The following is a 17,566-nucleotide window of genomic DNA, read 5'->3' on the forward strand; positions in this document are numbered from 1 at the left end:
GTAGTCGGTTTCCTCCCACCCACCAACTGGCACCGACTGCCTGCTCTTCCATATGTATGCATAAGATGCTGTCTTATCCAACCCTAACAGGTGCCATCCGCCTCATCCAGCTCCGTGACTCACCTGTGATACATCTCACACTGCCTAGATGATGAAGAGTCCAATGGCACAACAGGAGTCAAGCTTATTAACAGCCCATCTGCTCAGCCAGACATTCCTCTCAACTGGATGTGAGAACAGGTTGGGAGAGACCTAGCAGATCAGACCCACGTAGTACTAAGCGGGCTGATTTTAGAGCACTGATCCTGGGTTCTTAAAATGATACATGCTCATTTTGAAATTACCTTAGAGCTTAGAAACTAATACAAATAATCTGCCCAACCTTAAATTTTTCTATAAACCATAAACTCTTGTGATGTCCACATCATTTGCACCCTCCCTCAAGTCTTTGCTCAATGATTTTCTCACTGTAGCTTTTCCAGATCACCCTGTTGAAAAACGTAGGGCTCCACCCCTTGAACACCTGTCCTTCTCCCTTCATTTTAATCATGATTCTTATCACCATATAATATACCATCTAATCTACCCATGCCTTCTGTTCAATATTTAGTTCCCTCCAGTCAAATGTAAAGTTGATGAGGATTTATCACCAATATCTAAAACAATTAACCAATACATAAGAGGTAGTTACTAAACACTTGCTGAATGACTACTACTTTGTTCTCTAATTTTCATGTACAAATACAGTGTCTTAAAGTTTTTTTTCCACCTCCTTACTAACTCTACTGCCTTCCACCATTCGTAATAGACCTATCCCAGTGCTAAACAGAGTGCAAGTGTAATAAATATTAAGAACATAAATCAATCAATTAATCATTGATTCCCCTAGGGAGACATGAGAGAACGGGAGAAAAAGGAAAGAAATCAATCACCTGGATTGAAATATGATATTTGTTATGCATCTGTTTACCGGACAAACATTTATTAAGAGACTTCCTTGCTATCTTTGCTTTCACAAATGGCTTTGCCCCAGTGAAAGATTGATCAGTGAAAATATCTACACTCAATGCAGTCACTTCTGTATGCTGTTGGAAATTGTGATTTTTGCTTTAATACACTTTTCCTGAAGCAATAAATTATAAGCTTAAACATATAATGAGCTGTCTAAGGGTCTGGCACAATTATATATCCTATTCTCTTAAATCAGTTGCTTAGCAAATGCAGATAAACTCTCTGATTTACAGAAGGAATTTTCAGGACTCTATTTGAAATGCAGAAATGGTTTAAAAGCTCGATAGCATGGGACAGGCTGGTTGCTTATAAGAGGAAGAGAGAGATAAGGAAGACATAGAGCTTAATTTTAAAACTTGACCCAGCAGAGACAGATTAGGGATGAGCTAACAAGGAGAGAAGGGTCATTGGGACCCAACACCAATGGGACTTAGACTCTCCGTGAAACACCACAGAAATACTGCCATTCTGATAGTTCTTGAGATGCCATCTAGTTCATCTCTTTGTTAGTGTACAAATGGTCTATTATTCACTTGCAAGAACTAGCCCAGATTTCAGAGGGTGCCCGACTCACCCAGTGTACAGTGCCTTACGCACTGGAGGAATATGGTTCTGTGTGAAAAGGGGATTTTTAAAGGGCGCTCATGATCGAGCATATGTAACAGGTATGTCCTTTGGAATTAAAGACATCCCACAGCTACAAGAGTTCTTTCACTCATGGATTTAACAAACATCAATTGAGCTCCTACTCCACTAACCCACAGGGACATAGGGGCGATGAATCAGACCATCAAGTTTCCTGACTTCAGAGAGTGGACATTTGAGGTGGAGAGGTAGTAAGGAACCAAATAACAACAACAACAACAACAATAAATAAAAGTTAAGGTATCTACAGACTGTGAAGGAAATATGTAGAGTAATGAGAAAGAGGACAAATGACAGACCACTCTGAGTAGCTGACGTTGAAGCTGTGACTTGAAGGATAAACCATCCACGCAAAGAACTACAAAAAAAGGACGCTAAGTGGAGAAGCAGTCTCGGGTCAGACTCTACAGCAGAAAGCAGGCTGGTGGTGCTTGAATGAAGGGGGGGTCACGGGGGATGAGGTTCGGGGGTGCACCAGAGCCAATTCGTAGAGCAACGTGGTCCGGGTTTAAGGAGTTGGGATTTTATTTGGGTTTCAATGGACATGACCTTTACCTGTGACTTCCAGTTAAGGCCATATGTTAAGCAGATGAAGAAAACACTTCCAGCTACAAACACCTAGAAATGCTGGACAAAATGACAATTTTTTCCCCCAAAACTAAGCACAGATCTGAACTTGTGATATCTAAAGAGAGCGTTCCAGGTGCCAGGGAGAAAAGAGGTGGATATTGACAGAGAAGGGGCATAAGGAAACATTGTGAATTACTGGAAATGTTTTAAATTTTGATGTGGGGAATAGCTAAATCAGTATGTATCTATATAAAAATTAACTGAGCTATACACTTATGATTTGTGCATTATGTATATTTTATGTAACAAAAAAAATTTCAAAATAAACCAAGGAGAGAGGAAACAGAACAGCAATTAGAATGCCAATAGAGTTCTCAATTGCGACTACAGGGGCTAGCATCCAAAGGAATATTTCAACGTGTTCAAAGAAAATATCTCCATTTAGAACTCTTTATTCTATTAAACCATCTTTCCAAAGAATGTAGACAAAATAAAGACATATTTAGACAAAGAATAAGAATGTTACCAACCACAGATCATCACTGTGCATAGACTTGCATGAAAAGGAAATTGAACTTAGTAGAAAAGAGTAAGAAACAAGAAACAATGACCAGTGGAAAAGGTGTTCTAAACATCAGTAATCTGCAGTCCAGTATTTGGGAATCACCAAACTGGACAATGACTGAGGTTGTTGTTTTTAAATGCAAATTCTCTTTAAAAAAAATTTAAAAATAAAAAATAAATACAAATTCCCTATGTCTTTGTTTTCTCACTTATAATATGGAGAGAACAGTACCGTCTGCACATAGTAGTTGTAAAGATTAAGTGTGTGTGCGCACACGGGCACGTGCTCTGTGTGTGTCTCTGGAGCTGTGGCCGGCAATGGTGAGCTATTATCATTACATATTATACATCTGAACCCTGGACAGAAAGCCTGGCTCTGTTGCCCGAAGAGAGTTCTTTCAGGAATATCATGACTCTTTGTTTCCTTATATCTGACAAAGAGCTTATTTAGTATTTACAGTCTTCAAGATATTCATTAAACTATTTTCAAAAGAATATTGGGAATCCATTAAAGGGCTTCAAGCAGAAGAGTAGAAGACTGGTTTATATTTTTCAATGATCCCTGAGGTTATTGTATGGGAAATGGGCAAGAAAGGAAGAAGGAAAGCAAGGAAGCCAGCTACAATGTATTTCAATAGGAAAAGTCAGAACTGATAGTGCCCGAGTCTGAGCACAAATTATTTTAGCGAGAAATCTAGAAAAAATAATAAAAACAGAAGTGTATATTAGGATATAAAATCTGTTACTAAAGAACTACTGAGAAATCGGAAGACAAAGTTACTAACGATTGAGTCTCAAAAGCAGAAAATGCAACTCTGAAAACGGTCTCTTATTGTATTCTAGTATTATCTTTTGTTTATGCAGTGCTTTTAATAATACTAGATTTCCATCCAAATTTATCTCCAGCTGTACAATTGCAGACTGGACGATTCTCACTCCCTTGCCTTTGATCATGCGATTGCATCTGCCCTAAACGTTCCCCTCTCCCTCCTCTGCCCTGCACAAAGAGCATACTTAACAGACTTGCTCAGATTTCATCTTCTCCGCCCCAGATTTTCTGCAAAGGGAATCAATATTTCTTTCTCTTATTTTCCAAAAGGTCTACATCTATGATATTAATGGGCCTTTCCTTATTCCAGTCTACCTTATCTTATAGTTACCTGCATTATCTCTCTTCCTGGATTACAAAACTCTAAAAATTAAGAAAAATGTCATATTCAATCTGCATCCTTTACATCTTCCAGCAGAGTATCTCTAAAAGTATTAAAGGAATTGAAGCGAAAAGGGAGTCATTGTCATTGGACTACTTGAATGATGAGGCCTCTGGAAAAAAGACGGGGGAACCTTCATGATGGGGGGACTTCAGACCCAGCAGCAGCATAGGTCTCTGACAGCATCATCTCAGAAAGTTTGCCTTGGGGTGTCAGTCGTGATTTCCAGAATACTACTTACTCACCAAAAACATATTCCTACTTCCTAGTAGCAGAGAGGCAGTGGTGGTGGGGCGGGGAGAGCTGAAAGCAATAAATATTTCTTTGCCATCACTGCCCTGGTCACCTTAATTTGGAGACATTATTTTTATTTAACAGAAAAAAAAATTGTCATTCGTTAGTGTCTTGCTAGCTTGGATTCTATTCCTACATTTTTGTGATGGACAGTTTCGCCCCATGAGGCGCTTCAGGGAAACTAGCATTAGGAATCAGAAAGCTTCCATGGAGTAAATCAAGAGTCCACTCAGAGACAAAATAATATAAAATGGAAGTGGAAATCAGCCTTCCTAAAGAGTCAAGCAGCTTGATTTGCTCTTGGAATTGTTGGGATAACGTGGCAATTTTCAAAGTTCACCTGAGGACAATAGAGACTATAGCATCTTGGACAGAATGTGGCAAGACTTGTCTGCCATGCATTCCTGTGGGTGCATAGTGGCTGCTTCCAGACTCATCTATAGAACTGTATATATGTCTTCTCCCAAGTAACTTGAGGCTTACTTAAAAATGTCAGCCACTAAATCATGAAGTAAGAGAGATTTTTCCCAAATGGCACGAGCACAATTTTGCAAATTCCCAAGTTGGCAGGTTTGGGAAGCCCCTCTGCGCCCCCTAAAGCAGATTCCTAATCTGTAAAAACACATTTCGATCCTTATCCTCTGTCCAGCTGCCTGTGTTTCAGGCCAATCCTTAGCCTCTAAGCACGAAAGTTTAGCTCTCCTACCCTGTGAAGAGCCTAAAAGAAGCAACACAAAAAGATAGAACCAAAGCAGTTTTCTTTAGGGGGGGGGCGAAAACTAGCAGGGGGCTCTGTACTGGCCAGGGCTTCGTGGATGCCTGGGGCATCCGCAGGAGCACAACCCGAGCCTCGGGACCTCAGCCCCTCCACTGTGCATTACGGTAGTTAACTTCTCTGGTCCTTGTTTTCCCCATCTGCAAAATGGGAATAATAATACTTGACTCACAGTATAGTCGATGAAATAATGTTAAATGAAGCAATCACATGGCCAGGTGTGGAAGGCAAACATGTACCAGAGGTGTTCGTCATTTTTAACGCCCTTCAAACCCACACGTCTCAGTCCTGCAATAACCACATCAGCTCTCCCCTTAGAAGAAGGAAGGGCTGTGGCAGAGCCACATTAAACAGCACACCGTCGGCACAACTGCACCAGGGGATGAACTCTCAAGGCTGATCTATCCCCAGGAAAAAATAAGACATAGTTCCGAACTCAGCCGGCAAAATGTAAAGGGCTCTCATTCATATATGTGTTACAAAGATGCATATATTTTCAAATTTTAAGATTCATAGTTAAACAGTATTTGTTACATGTGATCTCTTGGAGACTTCACAAGAGAATGAGTTTTGGTAGCAGGAGGATTTTTTTTTCCTGATCACAATTAAAATTTTCATCCTTCTTTCAATGGCTATTGGCTACTTGAAGGCAGCATTAAGAAGTGGATGGTGGTATAAAAGCTTGGAGACAGAAGCCAGAGAGAGAAAAATGCTCTGAGTAAAAAAAGTGCAGAGAAGAGACAGGGAAAGATTTAGGAAAAGTAAATCGGAAATGCCAACTGTTGGAGAAGGTAGAGAGAACACATAAGGCTGTGGGGTCAAGAACAGAGATTGGTAAGAAATGAGAAATCCAATGGGAATTTCTGGAAATGCTAGGTACACCAAGATGTAAACATGCCCCTTTTTCTTCCCTACGAAATTTTTATTAAATTCCTCATTGTTCACTGATGCACTTAGACAAGTGCATGTTTGTTTTAAGGGAGTTTACAGAGGAGCAAGAGAGGTCAAATGATAAATTAAAAATACAGAGGCATACATTTGTATTAATAGAAAAGTTGTTTCAGTCCACTCTCCACTAAATAGATGTTGAACGCAAACGTAGATAGAAGTCTGCAGGGGTCCACACTCCCCGGAGGCTACCCTGTTTCCTCAGCTTAGCTGGTGTTTGGGGAATCAGATTAAGGAAACGCAGAAGGATGCTCGGAGGTCAAAGGTCAAGACGGGAGAGAGCTGAAGAAGCTGAGGATCAGTGTGTTTGCTGGGCTTGGTCTGAGATCTCTAACCCCTTTCTACAGAGGGGCACAACAAAGGGACTTTCACAAAAGCAGCAAGAGAGAGGGAGTTGCCCTATGTGGAAAGAGGAGGGAATTTCAGGAGGGCAGAGAAAGGGACTCCTGATAAATGCCACAGTGACGGCCAGTGAGATGGGAAGAAACCTTCCTGTCTGGTGGCAAAAAGCCATCTTAGTGAAGAAATGAGACTTTGAGTGATAGCCCAGATTAACCAAGAGACCAACCTCAAAAGAAGCTTATGAGAGTCAGAGGATCTCTCCTCAAATCCTGCATGCTGTCCCCCTCCCTCCTCTTCCCCCTCCCCTCCCCCTCCCCCTCCTTCCCCTTCCCCTCCTCCCCCTCCTTCCCCTTCCCCTCCTCCCCCTCCTTCCCCTTCCCCTCCTCCCCCTCCTCCTCCTTCCCTCCCCCTCCTCCTCCTCCCCCTCCCCCTCCTTCCCTCCCCTTCCCCTCCTCCCCCTCCTCCTCCTCCCCCTCCTTTCCCTCCCCCTCCCCCTTTCCCTCCTCCCCCTCCCCCTCCTTTCCCTCCCCCTCCTCCTCCTCCACCTCCTCCTCCTCCACCCCGCTTTGGACAACTCACTCTTCCAAGAGCCTATCTGGCACTTCCACCTGCTTGTTCCGTGGCAATTTCCATTGAACTGCACCCAAAGGGAACTGATCATCTTCCTCCCAAACTGTGCCCCTCATTCCTTTCTCTTGGTGACCAATGTCTACACAAACACCTGAGAACAGCCTGGTTCCTCCCTTTTCCTTTCTTCCCACAGAAACCGCTAACCAAATGCTAAGGATACCAGTAACATTTTGATATCTCTTTATCCATCATCTCCCTTCCTTTCCCACTCAATCGGTTTTTTTAGGTCTTCATTTCCTGCCTGTGTTATTATACCACTTTCCTCATGGGTCTTCCTGTCCAGCCTGGTATTCATCTCTATCACTGCCAGAGTGAGCTTCCTGAAACACAAAGGTAATCACACCAATATCTTAGATTCAAATTCTTCCCTTAGCATCAGTAATTAACATGGGTATAAGAGACAAGAAAGTCACTTCACCTCTGTGCTTTCACTTCCCTTCTGTACAAAGGGAATATGCTGAATTTCTCTACCTACAGCAGAAGGATTTCTATGATGATTAATTCAACACTGCTTTCTAAAAATGAAGTTTTAAGGATTGTAAATGTCAAAAAACAAGCCCATGATATAAAGCTAAGTTTTAAAGTTTTAACTAGAATACTAAATTTTATTTTAGAGCATGATCCCATCAACGTGAAATGCATAGTAAAATCCTAGAAGAAAATGGTCTAAAATTTTAATGGTGAATGTCTCTTAATGATGTGATTATGGACAACTATTATTTTTTATAACACATTTTTTTTGCATCTCCCACAATGAGCATAAAATTTTTCTATAATAGAGGCAAAATATTCAACTTTTTAAAACCTAAGCTGTCTGAGGCACTAATACAAAAGAGAATTCCCAATATTTAAAACGGCTGTCATAATTCTGAGGAGGGCTGCTCGACTTGATTACTCACTGAACTGTTACAACGAATTGTCCTGTCTTTGTGCTTCTCCCAGGGTTACTGTCTAAGAGACGTGACCAAGGACAATTCTGAACCATCCTCACACTTCTTGGCTAAGGAGGCTGGAAGAATACAGAAGGTGACAGTTAATTAAAGGAGGCTCCACATGGCTGGCGGGTCCAGACTGTGGTGGGTAACCAATTGTAGCTCTTCTGGGGCCTCGGAATAAAATTCTGAATACTAGGGCACAAAATAAAGTGTAATTTATATTTGGACTTTAACACAATTGCTAAGTGAGAAAAGCAGCCAATAATATTCTCTACCAATTTTATGCATACCATCCAGGGGAGCTGAAGAATAACCCCAAAAGGAATCATTTATAGATTCTTTCTTGGCGGCTGGATTTTCATTAAAGGACTCTTTTTCTATCTGTCTGTATTTTCCGCTTCTTGGCTTATCTCTTTCAGAGAGGAAGTTTCTTTTAAATTTTCCTACCAAGCAGGAGAGTAGACCGAGGCTAATTACAGGGGCACAGGAAGATTTCTGCAGCTACATTCTTCTCATTTCATCCACAACAATCTGCAGAACAATTCTTTAATAAAATAGACTTTGTAAAAGTGGTTGCTAGAAAAACTCAGGAGCTCTAAATCAGTGATTCTCCACCAGCGGCGATTTGGGCTCCCAAGATCCATTTTTCATTATGGAAATGAGGAGGTCCTACTGGCACAGTCACCAGGTAACTGAGGAGGTCCTACTGGCACCTAATGAGTACAGGCCAAGGATGCTACTAAACATCACACAATACACAGGAAAGCTCCCACTGCAAAAAATAATCCAGCCCATATGTCAAAGCATTAAGGTTGAGAAACAAACAATCAAAAAGACTAAAATTGTCACTTATGGTAACCAGCTTTCAAGAGTGAGAGACAAAATTATCTCATTCTTTGTTAGAGCCAAAATCACCTACTTTCCTCCTAAGGGCCTGCCCAGTAGAATTCAGGACTCTCTCCAGAAATAGAAGATTAGTTGCCTACTCTTCTCCAATTGGCCTCTTTCTTTAACACCCAAGCAGCAAGCCTCTCCTTATCAATAGAAATCAGAAAGCGTTCCTTCTAAATTTCATACACGCTTGGTCATCACATTAACTATCATTTTTCATCATATTAAATTGTCATCTGATACTTGACAGAGACTATTTTACAACCTGAGAGCAGAGAGCAAGAATTAGGTACTAATTAGGCTCTGGGTTGTACAGAGACCCAGAATGGAAGGGAAGGGATAAAGAAGATGATCAAGACAAAATCCAATGTCCTTGAATTCTACCTAAATTCATCATGCCAAACAAAATACATGGACTTTGGAATAAGGAGACCGGGGTTTGAATTACAACTCCACCATCTAATAGTCGTGCAATATTTGACAAGTAATTACCTTCCCTGAGTATCAATTTTGCCCTGTCCTAAGTGGAAATAATTATATCTACCTCCCAATAATTTTTTGATCCCTCCAAATAGTAAGTGATCAATAAATATTACTTTCTCTCTTCTATATTCAACACTGTAATAGTGACTAGATCCCATTGATTTTCTAATGCTCTTCCTCAATGGAAAAGCATTTAGGATCTGAGAGTCTTGGTTTCCACATCATAAAGGATATACATAAATTGAGTATCAAATGATACATTATCATCTAGCATTGTGCCTGGTATTCAGAAAGCTCAGTGAGATGGTAGCCATTGTTACTCCCCAGAAAGTTCTCATGACTCTTCATCATCCTGAAGAAGGCTCCTTGATCCATGGTATGTTCTGATTAAAAGATATCCAACATCTGTGTTTTCCTGCACCAAGTAGTTCACTTTTCTGGGTATCACTCCCCTAGAACGCCTGAGCATTCCACTCACTCCCAGGGAGTCCCCTGGGCCCCAGGGAGAAGAAAGTCCGACATCTCCCACATATATTCTGATTTTTCCCCATCCTGAGACTCCCCAGAATGAGAATTTTAAGTGTTAAATATCAAGGTCTATGTTCAGCATTGTACCTTGACCTTGGTGGACAGCTGAATAAATCACTAACAATGCAGGGCAGGAACCTTATGTCTGGGGCTTTAGATGAGAGAATGGAGGGGGGGGAGCTTAGACCTTCTATATCCTTGCTGACTTTGCAGAAAATGATCTCTGAAATTTACTTCTCTACTTGGGAATTTACTTTTTTCTATTTTGACTTTTGTAACATGAGAGATGGTATCTAACTATACTCTGCTCTGTATCTTTTTACAGCTTCTGACCCAGAGCAATCAAAGTCAGTCTCTCAAAGCCATTGTGTATGCTCTGCTGTCTGATCAAGTAGACTGGGAGCTTCATTTCTCCTCTAGATTTGTCCTCCTTCCACCCTCCACTGAAACAGAGCTGATGTGGCAAAGACTCACAAATACAGGCAATCTTTTGTCCTAGAAAAAAATTCCACGATCAGTCCCATCTTTCTATTGCAGTGGATTTTTGCTGCAATGGATAAGATGATATAATCTGTAAGGAAGTCTTCCATGAACTAATTTCCAGATAATCCTTCAATGCTTCTGCCCTCAAGACACTAATAACATCTTATCCTTCTTTACCCTGTTCTTCTTTACATACAGCTTGATGAGCATTTTATCCTCTTACACCTGCTCACCTATCTTCTACCCTCACAGACACCAAGCAGATGCTAAGCAAGGCTGGCTCATTTGTTCCCATAAACTAATACAGCATCGAGGATGACCCATTAAAGGTAAGCAATAAATATTTGTTTAAATAATTGCACCTAGGGGCACCTGGGTGGCTCAGTTGGTTAGGCAACTGGCTCTTGATTTCAGCTCAGGTCATGATCTCAGGGTTGTGGATCAAGCCCTGTGTCCAGCTCCACACTCAGCATGGTGTCTGCGTGAGATTCTCTCTCTCCCTCTGCCCCTCCCACAGCTCACAATCTAAATAAATAAATAAATAAATAAATAAATAAATAAATAAATAAATAAATAATTTTAGATAAATGAATAAGTAATTGCACCTAAAACATCTATTTGCATACACAATATGACATAGGGAAACCTTGTATACAGAAAACATGAACAAAGATGCTTTATAAATTGATGTAATTGTACTACTCAGGCATCAAATGCACAGCCACCTGAACTGGTAGCAGACTGAGAAAAGTCATCTTGGCCTTTGAGTAATGCAAGATGGTGATGCCAACTAGAAAACTCAGTTCACAATAAGGTATCGTAATGCCTCTGAGGACTGGCATTGGAGTATCTCACTTCCTTTCAGGCAAACCAGTTCAAACTAACCCCAGGTCTCACCTGAGGGTACAATCCTCTGGCTTCATTCCCATGGAACCATGAATCCTGGATCATCCCTCAGAGGAAGAGTTTCTTCTTTGGAGCTTGGGCAGTGATATATTTGAGACCCATTTACCAATGAGTAGCTCTTACAATGAGTCCTGACCATGAGACACATGTGTAGTAATAAAGCAATAAGCAAGTATCGGTTGCAAATGAGCTGGACTTCAGTAAGAGCAAGAAAAGAGGCAAGAGAAACGCCTTCTGCTCTTACTATAATACAATCCTGTATACAGTATTGTAATGAAGAGTATATTTGACAATAGCAATCCATAGGTCATTCTCAGTAATAGGGATGTTCTAGATAATCAACAATTCCATGAGCAAAGAGATGGTGGCTGATGGTTAGTCAGTTTTAGATACTTGATATGTTGTCTATGATGACTCAAACTTGAAAACATTTTTAATTTTCTTTAGAAAGAGGAACTGTGAGAACTTTAGAAAAATCATAAGAGCATATCTTGTCAAACCTCTCATTTTACAGATGAAGTACCAAAGCCTAGTAGCTTCATCTGTCCAAAGACACTAGTGCCATAGTCGTAAACTTGCATTTATTTATTTACACTCCAACTTGTTTCAGAAGATATATAAGCTAACCAAAACTACATTCAGTTCAGCAAGAGGAAATAAGTAATTAAATAAAATTAAAGAGGGATGAGCAGGTGAGAGTGAGATTTGTACATCATAAAGCCTTATATATTCGTTAGAAGTGGGCAATAAAACTGCTTCCAAGCTTTCTAACAGCCCATCATATAAAGAAAAAACCTCAATCTGTTTCATAGTTTGGATTCTGTAAAATTAAGAACCAGTTGCTCAGAAAGTTGCCAATCCTGTACCAAGATCACAGAATCATTTCTCCCATACATTCTCATAGAGAAGGCCCCAGTCTTCACAGAAAAGAATAAAATGATGGCATCACCTGAAGAGCAGTGACTCTGGAGGACTAAGATGTTTCAGGCACATGGCTCAATACTGAGATAGAATCTAGAGAATAAGGAGGACTAGATGGACTGCACACCTTGAGGCAAGGCTCAATAAGCAACATTTGCCTCAAACACAATTGTGATACATATTGAGGGGGAGTGACTTGTCAATACTTAACCTGCCCCATTTTCACTGTCTCCTCTCTCACCATGGGCCTTGCACTCATCCACTCAATGTTCCAGTGAGATCCAAGAACATTCCTCAGCATCCCCCCCGACCCATTCAGTCAGCAAGTTTTATTAATTTTGCCTCCTAAATATCTCACAACCAACCATTTCCTTCTATCCTGAATTTCTATACCACCCTGTCATCATTTCACCTACAACAATTCTCTGCATCTACTCTTGTGCCCCTGCAGTCACAATCCCCACAGAGACTTTGTGACCTTTCCAAACACAACTCTGATGATATCGCTCCCCTGCTTAAAACCTTTCAGGATTTCTCTGGTGCCCTCGGAGTAAAATTCCAAGTCCTTAACACAGCAGAGCAGGTATTGCATTGTCTGGTCCGTAACTGTCGCCACTCTCCTCACTGTCTTCACTCCAGGCACACAGGTCTGTGGGCAGTTCCAGTAGGTACTTTATTCTGTCCTCCATCAGAACCTTGAAGTCTCCCAAGTATTCACTTCTGTAGTGCCTTATTTGCATTTGTCACGTTGTAACCGGTTGTTTACTGGATAATCATGGTGTTAAAATCTCTCTACCCCATGCATGTAAACCTCACAAGGTAAGGAAATTCATCTTTCTAGCTCACTGTTGTATTCCTTATGTCACAGAGTACCAGGCACAGCACAGTGAAATACTTGAATGAATAAGTAATGGGATGATTAAATGGATAAAAAGTGAATATTAGAGTCTAGCCATCCTATTTTTCCATATAGATAGACAATTTTATGTGATGTTCAGTGCCATGTGTTGGCAGACTCCTCCACAGGTCTCTTGGTTTCTGCTTGTCTTCCAAGAAAAAGGCATTGATGGCTTTGTTCTGGATTATCTTTGCAAGGATGTCTACACAACAAACAACCTTGGAAGACAGAGGTAGTATCTCTTTCCAAAGCAGAGGGCCCGTTTGTTTCCTGACCATAAACATAATGTCTCTCTCTGGAGCAATGGTTTGAGAAGACTGCTAGCAGCCCTCTTACACAACTGAGGGTTTCTTAAATTCAGGGTTTCTATGACAAAAATCTACTGTGCACAGCATCCACTTGGGCTGTTCTCCATTGCCTCTGTGGGACTTAGCAAGCCAAGGAAACCAATATAAACATGAAGCTCGGGTTATTTTCTGTACAGTGAGTAAAAAAGTTCTCTCTCATCCAAGAGTCTCATGTCTTCTGCCAACATCTATGAAACTATGGCAGGCTACTTTGATAGCTTGCAAATAGGATAAAATCTTAGACTCTTCACACTTCTCGACACCATGGGCTTTAACAATTGGCAGAGCTGGGAGGAGGGGGTAAAGGCTGAGATCCTCTTGTGAAAATTGGGAAATCTACGAAAGACAATATTTCAATTGGCTATGAATTTGGAATCTTCTTCAAATGGTAATTTTGGAGTGACTCCAAAAATATGTTAACTCTTGGCCTCAGATTTCATAAATATCATAAATATATTATAATATGGTGTTAATAAAAGTGTGATTCTTGGAGCACTTGCAACAGAAATGGCTCAACTCCCGTACCCTATCCCAAGTCTATTAAATTGAAACTATACTCATAAAATTATTTTTATAGTTGAAAAATCAAGTTTGCACTGATCCATTGATATTTTTCCCCATACCTCCTAGAAACCAAGAGCATGCACCCTCCCTCAGACAAACACATATATATTGTTCAACACCAGGATCTTAAGTTATAGCTATGCCCACACTGTAATCTCATCCCATCGTTTCTGTTTGTAATAATCCCACCCATGTTCTTCAATTCAATACATCACCATCTTTTATATATTCTATGGATAATAAAATGGTAGATGGTAGATGATGATGACAGATAATGAGAGGCAGCATATCCACAAACAAGATAAACACAATATACTAGAACCTCTCCATTTGGAATAGGGCAAGTATATAAGGCAGATAAAAAAGAATTTATAAAGTTTTTCCTTTAACAGAAAGTGAACTGATAGTCTTCTCTTTAAATCTATACATGCTTTTTTTCTTTCTGCCCATGGACGCCGCCAAGTAAGCATTGTTAAAGTTTCCCCTCCCACCGCTGTCCTGTCTAAGAGTCTCCCAAAGAGCCTGACCAGCTGTGGAAGCTCTTCGTTGGAGGTTTGAGCTTTGAAACAACCGATGAGAGTCTGAGGAGCTATTTTGAGCAATGGGAAACGCTTACGGACTGTGTGGTTATAAGAGATCCAAACACCAAGCGTCCAGAGGCTTTGGGTTTGTCACATATGACACTGTGAAGGAGGTGGAGGTAACCATGAATGCAAAGCCACACAAGGTGGATGGAAGAGCTGTGGAACCAAAGAGGGTTGTCTCAAGAGAAGATTCTCAAAGACATGGTGCCCACTTAACTGTGAAAAAGATTCATGTCGGTGGCATTAAAGAAGACACTGAAGAACAATCATCTGAGAGATTATTTTGAACAGTATGGGAAAATTGAAGTGATTGAGATCATGAGTGCCCCAGGCAGTGGTGGAAAGAGAGGCTTTGCTTTTGTAATATTTGATGACCATGACTCTGTAGACAAGATTGTCCTTCAAAAATCCCATACTGTGAATGGCCCCAACTGTGAGGTAAGGAAAGCCCTGTCTAAGCAAGTGATGGCTGGTGCTTCATCTAGCTGAAGAGGTCAAAGCAGTTCTGGAAACTGGTGGTGGTCGTGGAAGTGGTTTTGGTGGGAATGACGACTTTGGTCATAGAGTGAACTTCAGTGGGCGAGGTGGTTTGGTGGTGGTCAAGGTGGTGGTGGATATGGTGGCAGTGGGAATAGCCATAACAGTCTTGGTAATGACAGAAGTAACTTTGGAGGTGGTGGAAGCTATAATGATTTTGGCAATTACAACAATCAATCTTCAAATTTTGGACCCATGGAAGGAGGAAATTTTGGAGGCAGAAGCTCCAAAGTGGTGGAGGCCAATACTTTGCCAAACCACGAAACCAAGGTGGCTATGGTGGTTCCAGCAGCAGCAGTAGCTATGGCAGTGGCAGAAGGTTTTAATTACTGCCAGGAAACAAGGTTTAGCAGGAGAGGAGAGCCAGAGAAGTGACAGGGAAGCTACAGGTTACAAGAGATTTGTGAACTCAGCCAAGCACAGTGGTGGCAGGGCCTCGCTGCTACAAACAAGACATGTTTTAGACAATACTCATGTGTATGGGCAAAAAACTCAAGGACTGTATTTGTGACTAATTGTATAACAGGTTATTTTAGTTTCTGTTCTGTGGAAAGTGTAAAGCATTCCAACAAAGTGTTTTAATGTAGATTTTTTTTTTTTTTGCACCCATGCTGTTGATTGCTAAATGTAATAGTCTGATCATGATGTGTCTTTTTTAAAAAATAAATGTGTCTTTTTTAAATGTGTCTTAATGTGTCTTTTTTAAAAAAATAAATAAAATAAATCTATACATGCAAAATTAAATGACATCTCTAGCAAATAAAGAAGCTGAGTATTCAGTAGTCTTTATTGCTACAGTAAGGTCTGAATATTCTGCTTCCCTTTATTTCACAAATAAGCTCCAAACCTTGCTGCATCCTATATGAAAAGTACTGCTTGCTCAAATGCCAAGAATGAAAGATCTAATTACTGATGGAAACTCACCTGTGAGCACAACCCAGCAAGAGCCGCTAGCGGGGCTCATTTAGAGTCTCTTAATGGTTTTGATTCAAAGAACTCCCTGAAGACTGAACTGATTACATCAGGATTTCTGGCTGCCATGGTCAAAGTAATATCCACAGGATATGACAGGAATTATGATGGATATCGAAAGCTCTGCAAATCAAAGAGTAAAATCACTTTTCTACCTGAGAGTTCTGTTCCATATAAAACTTAGAACATATCAACAGTGAAAAGTTAATCTCTTCCCAGTGGAAGTAATGAAGATATACAACACACAACTCTGCCAGAGAAAAGGAAAAGAATCTTTTCTGTGTGAAGATTTTCTCCTCACGTAACCTAATTGGAAATTGTTTATGATACTAAATAATCCATTGGATTATTTTTTTATTTAAACCAATTAGCCAACTTATAGTACATCATTAGTTTCAGATGTAGTGTTCAATAATTTATCAGTTGCGTATAACACCCAGTGTTCATCACATCACGTGCCCTCCTTAATGTCCATCACCCAGTTACCCCACCCTCCCCACTCATCTTTCCTCCAGCAACTCTCAAGTTTGTTTCCTATAGTTCAGAGTCTCTCATGGTTTTTCTCCCTTTCTGATAACTTCCCAGTTTTCCCTCCTTTCCCCAAAGGTTCTCTGCCCTGTTTTATATTCCACATCTGAGTGAAACCATATAATTGTCTTTCTCTGATTGACTTATTTCGTTCAGCATAATACCCTCCAGTTCCATCCACATTGATGTAAATGATAAGATTTCAACCTTACCATTGGCTGAGTAATATTCCATTGTGTGTGTGTGTGTGTGTGTGTGTGTGTGTGTGTGTGTGTGTGTGTGTATATATATATATATATATATATATATATATACACCACATCTTCTTTATCCATTCATCTGTCGATGGACATCTTGGCTCTTTCCACAGTTTGGCCTATTGTGGACATTGCTGCCATGAACATTGGGGTGCAGGTGCCCCTTCAGAACACTGCATTTGTATCTTTGGGGTAAATCCCTAGTAGTGCAATTGCTGGGTCATAGGGTAGCTCTATTTTTAACTTCTTGAGGAAACTCCATACTGTTTTCCAGAGTGGCTGTACCAGCTTGGATTACCGAATATCTACCAGATTAACACAGAAAAAATTGATCGGCCTTCACAGTATATATAAATTTACTGTGGACAACTTTCTCTTTTCAAATCAATGTCTTTCAGATATTAAGATGTGTATTTCTTTTTTGTTAAGATTTTTATTTATTTGAGAGAGAAAATGAGAGAGAGAGAGAGAGAGCATGAGAGGGGGAAGGTCAGAGGGAGAAGCAGACTCCCTGCTGAGCAGGGAGCCCGATGTGGGACTCAATCCCGGGACTCCAGGATCATGACCTGAGCCAAAGGCAGTCGCTTAAATAACTGAGCCACCCAGGCACCCAAGATGTGTCTTTCAATGTGATCTAAGGTTTGGTCCTATGACAAAAAGTTTCAATTTAACTTTTAAAAAATGGTTGTGGGGAATTATTCTTTTCTTCATTTTTGAACCTATATTTCCAGAGCCAAACATA

At 40.5% G+C, this 17,566-nt stretch overlaps 1 pseudogene; it reads left to right on the forward strand.

The window, feature by feature from the left end:
- The first annotated feature begins 9,602 nt into the window (after window positions 1-9,602).
- On the forward strand, window positions 9,603-15,393 carry LOC113909275 (annotated as a pseudogene).
- The last annotated feature ends 2,173 nt before the right edge of the window (window positions 15,394-17,566 follow it).

The sequence above is a fragment of the Zalophus californianus genome, chromosome 6 (genome assembly GCF_009762305.2).
Source record: "Zalophus californianus isolate mZalCal1 chromosome 6, mZalCal1.pri.v2, whole genome shotgun sequence".
Taxonomy (NCBI): domain Eukaryota; kingdom Metazoa; phylum Chordata; class Mammalia; order Carnivora; family Otariidae; genus Zalophus; species Zalophus californianus.